A 6,000-nucleotide genomic window follows, 5' to 3' on the forward strand; every position below is an offset into this window, starting at 1 on the left:
GATCAAAATGACAGGTTTTCATCAAACTGAGTGTTGAAACCAAAGTAATGAAACTGAGCTGCTGTGATGAGACTAAATTAACTGAAACTATACTATCTTATACTTGAACAGATATTCTTTGTTGCTTCTTTACCTATTTTGAACTACAACTTGTACTACTAATTTTTTGTCTCGGCGGATTTGAGGATCAGTGCATCATCAGCCATCAAAATCCGGCTCAAATGGCAACTTTCAATGATTGGATATTAATAAGATGACTATTTTAGGAAAATAGCTAAAATAGGTAATTATTCAAATGAATCAAGTGAACAATCAGGCAAAAAAAATGAAACAGACTAGAAGAGGTTAGGATAGTATAGTATAGTAACATAGACTAAAGCTTGAGACCAAAGAGAAATGATATTGTCATCCCCAGCAAGTCCAATTAATAGAGAAAAATGAGAGCAGTTGTTTCATTATAGGTTAGAGTATCGGCTGGAGGATCAACCAAAACATGACTAAGGTCTTGTGGAGGACCTTGGCGTTTAATCCAAGAGGAAGCACCCTCATTTTGAGGATTGTTAGCTTGTTGAGACTGAATAATAGCATCATCTCGAAATTCCTGTCAGTCCACACCATATGCTTCCAATTTCTCTTCAGCAAGGCCTTCTTCTGCTTCAGGTAATTGATCTCCTTGTACTCCATTAACAAACATGTCAAAGACAAACATATCTGTTAGTGATCGGTTGGGCCCATGATATGATGCTGATTCCAAGTCTGTGCAAAAAATGCGAGCTGTGTATTGATTGTTCCAAGAAAGAGGAATTGTAAAAGCCAGACATGATTTATGTTGTTGATATCTAGGCCATAGCAGATTTGCAGAAGCTGGAATGCTTGATACCAGGTCTCACAAACCTGTGCTGTAACATCTACCCAGTCTCTCAATCCTTACATTATGTACACTCCTGACAAAGACCATCTTATAATCTTTGAATATTGCATAAGATATTAACTTACCTTCCCCATATGTAAAAGCCCCAGCCTATACCACACTGAACCTCCATCATCAGGAAAAGTCAATTTCTCTGGAGGCCCTGGCAGGCCTGTCAAGGGCCACCCAAATTCTGTGATCAATCTGGCATGGCTGGCGTGGCTGTTCTGGCTGGTGCCAGACATTTGACAGAATTTGGTAAATCACACCAGAATTTGCTCTTGGAAAACATGCTAAGTCCCACATCAATCATAAGACATCAATTTGTTACTGATGATCTTTTCTCTGCATGGTAACGCCTGACAGATGGTGTGATTTTTTGCGTCTTTCTTTCCCCACCCACTTCTTCCCTCTCTCCTTCCTCCCACCAACCATGTCGCACTGGTGATGCCAGCGGCGGTCGTGTCTTGGAGGCTCATGATGGAAGGCCTGAGGTGCGTGCTTGTTCCCTTCGATTCCTCCATGCTAATCGCTTGCGTTCAGTAGCGTCCTCGTGGCACGCCATCTTTCCCCAAGCTCTGTAAGTTGTCAACCCATTCCTGGGGTGCTTTGGCTGAAACTGGTTGTGTAGACGGCAGTGGTATGACTCTCCCACCCCGGGCCCAGGGTCTCGAGCGGCGCGCAACAGCGGCCCCGGCGGAGGGTTCTGTGTACAGCGGCTACTATTCCGGCGGCGTCAGGCATGGCGTGCCCGCAATTCGTAAGTTTGCAACTCATTTCTCGTGTGTTTTGGCTGAAACTCGTTGTCTAGATAAGCATAGCACGACAGCGACGCAGTAGCTGCTGTTTCGGCGGTGTTGGACGCGTGGTGTTGGACGCGCCTTCCGCTTGAGGTCTTGAGCGTGTGGCGGGGCACTTCTGTCCGGCATTCCCTCAAACTCTCAAGCAGAACGGCACAGCAGTTAGGTCTGGGTAGCCCGGCCACTGTACTCCTCACCCCGAGCACCAGTGGAGACGACTGGGGGTTCCGCCATGCTTCAGCCTTTCGCTGTGTATAGTTTTGCAATGTGTAGTATGTAGAAAGTGGAATATATATATGTTTTCTACAATAATTTGAAGTAAAATTAGTGGGATTGGAGAGCGTTGGAACAACCCTGGTACAATTCTGGGCGAATTCTGGCGCCAAAATTAATTCTGGCGCTTGCTATGTCAATAATGGGGCCAGACTGATTTTGGCGGCCTGTCATGCCTGGGACATGCCTGGGTGCCTTGGCACCAGGGCGCCCAGGCCGATTGAGTTTTCCTGATGATCCATGCTGCAACATGTAGATTCTTTCCACCATGGTCACCTCGCACACGTGAGGGAACACCATATACATGTGCAGCATTTAGAAAAAGTTCTAGGACTGTTGCTGCTCGGTTATCATTACTAGCGCGTAGTCCAGTAATCAGATTACAATGCCCCAGCAAATTAATCCTATGAATATTAGAATCAGCTAAAATAAAAATAAAAATAAAAATAAAAATAAAAATAAAAATAAAAAATAAAAGAAAAAATAAAAAATTGGACATCCAATTATCCTCATACACCCACCTTAATGTCTCACACTCCATCTATAGACCTCCCTATTCATGTAAACCAGTACTACATGCACATGCATGGAAAGTTTGCCCCCAATTCACCAGCCAAACACATGCACTTATCAATCAGAGTACATGGGTATATGTAAATCCCTCATAGACTGAACTTGACTTATTTTGATCCATAATCAACTAGCAGATTATCGCTGTATTGTCAATATCATGTGTAATAGTAGTTATGTGTATATTGGAGAATGATAAGGAAGAGATCACATATGAACAGCCCGCTGGGCTGCACATTCTAATATGAAGGGATGACCCCAAATGCCCTATGCTGCAATAAATACCCCAATAATTCTGCAACATCTCTAAGTTCTCAAGTCCCTCAGCACTAAGTCCCTTCTACGCTGCTAATGCTGCAATGCTGCAATAATCAAGTTAGTTTCCTAAATTAGCAAATATGACATAAATAGTGATAATAGTCACACTTTCTGTACTTAAGTAACAACTTGAACGTTGAAAGTATACTGTATGAGAAGGTCAGATCCTATTGTCCTGGTCACAATGTCACATAGTATAAGTACAACATGTGTGTGTGACAAAATTCTTAAAAATGAAACTTTGTCAGTTGATAATTATGAATAAGTTGCACACTATAGGACTTAGACAAGAAGCTATTATATAATCCTATCCAAACTTGGGTTGAAGTCAGTTCCTCGGTCATGCTGCTACATTTGTCACATAGTGTGACAAACTTCCAAAACAGAATTTTTTGCTATTTGATAGTACAATCATCAGTAAATGTCGCAAATTATCACAAATTAAAGTTGTATATCTTGACTATATGAACAACTTTCATCAAGTGACCTATAGTGGCAGACCAATAATAGTATCAGCACTTGCCAATTACTGGCTAATGTATAACTGATAGGCCTCTCTAGAGATCTTTCTTGTTACTTGAGCTAAAAAGTAAGTTTACATTTGTGATGTAGTCCTACAATACAATCATGCCAAATGATTTCTGAATAGATCATGTATTTTTTAAAGATTGATTGCCGTTGATGGCCGCTGATGGCAAGTGATGGAAGAATGGAAGTTGTACCTTGCCTGAAAAAGTTGTATCTAGGCCCCCAAAAGTTGTACCAGAGGCCTTGACAACATGTATCTTGGAAAGTTGTGATTTACAAAGTTGTTGCATTCTAAGTTGAAGTAGCTCTTAAGAAGGTTGTACCTCAGAAAGAAAGTTGTACTTGAAAAAGTTGTACTCAGAATGAAAAAACCAAGTTGTATCTAAGAAAGTTGAAGATGCTGCTGGAAAAGTTGTCTGCTCATTATAAGTTGTCAATAGTCAGAAAAGTTGGACTTGGTGAAGTTGAACATGTCTTCAGGGTGGGGGGGGTTGTCATCAAGTATAAACATGTCACCAGAAAAGTTGTCTTTGGGGTTGACTTGTACATGTCCACCAGGTGAAAAGTTGTATCTAATTTTCAAAGTTATATGTGAAAATTGTAAAAAAGGCAAGTTGTATCTCCAAAAAGTTGTATTTATTTCAAAACATGTATGAAATACTTTTTTTACAGTATGTCCCCCATACAGAGGCATCATGTATGTTTATGGGTTGCAGCACAACAGATACCATTCTATGGGCAATATACTGTAACATTAATAAACAACAAGTTTGACATAAAAACATGGGTAATTTTAAGACAACTTCAAAATTTTGTTAAACAAGTAATTGGCACTTGTGGGCAACTTAGTATTCTGACAAGGCACCTTCAATCTGGAACAACTTGGCTAATGACAACTTGGCACAGACAAGGTACAACTCTGATTCTAGAACAAGGCAACTTCAAATGATCAGAGTACAACTTTGAAAATGCAAGATACAACTTTATGGGGACAAGGTACAACTTAGTCCTTGTGCATTCATGCCCATTTGATAGGCAGCACAAATGCTGACTAATAATGCCAGTGTGATGATGCCCTATTTCCAATACATTTCAAAATTATTTCAGTCTGAAAAACTAAATTCTATGTAATTTAGCTATGTGTCCTCATAATTGAGGGGATAGGGTAGTGTTGGTAGGTCAAGCTTCTATTTCCCAGTCATATGATTATTTTGTAACCAGTTTTAAACTCAATAACACATTTATGAGCCATTGTGTTAATAACAATCATAATATATTTAGATTTAAATGGCCCAACAATGTCTTGTCTTTTATTGCTTGTTCCTAGGGCCGATTCAGTCAGGCAAGTACCAGAAGAAAGAACTTATTAAGCCCTTCCACCTCCCCCATTACCTAAGGTAGAGACCACACCCTTAGCTAGAATGGCCCTAGAAATATTTTTAAAACCATTTTGTGAATATCTCAATAATCTCTTTCCCTCCTCCCTTGTAGCTTGTTGAGACACATCTCATATTGCTAAAGCATATCCCCTTGCAATATCAAGCTCATCCATTCAGTGGTTGCTACACTATACCCTATGCAAGCTTTGACAGCTGTGATCAAAAATCGTGTGAAGTGACATTGGTGGCTATGCTAATGTCAGGGACTGTTAGACGACTCAGACCTTCTCCTCAATTGTGGGTACACTGCCAGTGGATATATTTTTAAGAGCCCAAATGATCATTAATGCATGTGTTAGCCTCTCAGCTACCCGAATAAACATTGAAAATGAATCTATGGCATCCTTAATTCTCAAACTGGAGTCTAACTCCACAGCCTCGGCACCATTAGTCATCATGGGAAGGATCAGCTGTGGCTGTGCTACTCGTCTCTTTCCGTATCCACAACCATCGACACCCAGTCCGCTCTTCTTATCATCTGGATCTTCAATGGCGGAGATGTTCTGCTGGCACTACTGGCCAAGGGAAGTGTGAAGTCAACGAGTTACGAGGTGCGTGGCTGGGCCTGGCTTCCGCGCTGGGTGCTGATATATCTGCGTAGCTTGGGGCTCTGCCGCCCGAGCCGACGGTGGTGGTGGCGGAGAAGCCCACGGGAAAACGCAAGGTGCGCGCGATCGCTGATATTGCAGGGCCGTAGAAGACTGACTTCACTCACCAAGATGGGACTGCGGACTCAAATACTAGTGGTTGTTCCGCTTGGGACTCACTGGAGATCGCGCGAGGTAGGCCCGGACGCTGCTGCTTTTGGAAAACGCCAGCCGGGCCGTGCAGAGTCGTTTCGCCTGGGTATCGGGTGGAACGACGGAAAAATTGGCCCAGTGCCCACGGGCGTGCGCCGCGTGCCGCAGGCCTCGCAGACGGCTGCAATACCAGAGTCTGCTGCCCGCAGACCCAGCCGCTGAAGTGGCACCCTCGCAAGTCACAGGAGCAATGGCCCACACCTCCGCTTCCTAGGTGCCTGGTTCCAATTTCCGCCAGAACGAACAACAACCAAGCGCGGCGCTCACGAAGCTTGCACCAATCGCGGTCAACGGTGGCGACGGCCGAACCTTCGTTTCATTGTTGTGTGTATCATCTGCGGCCTAACACACTGTCAGCGAAA

The sequence above is a fragment of the Mycena indigotica genome (genome assembly GCF_014461135.1).
Source record: "Mycena indigotica strain 171206Taipei chromosome Unknown Mind.scaff0003, whole genome shotgun sequence".
Classification (NCBI taxonomy): Eukaryota; Fungi; Basidiomycota; class Agaricomycetes; order Agaricales; family Mycenaceae; genus Mycena; species Mycena indigotica.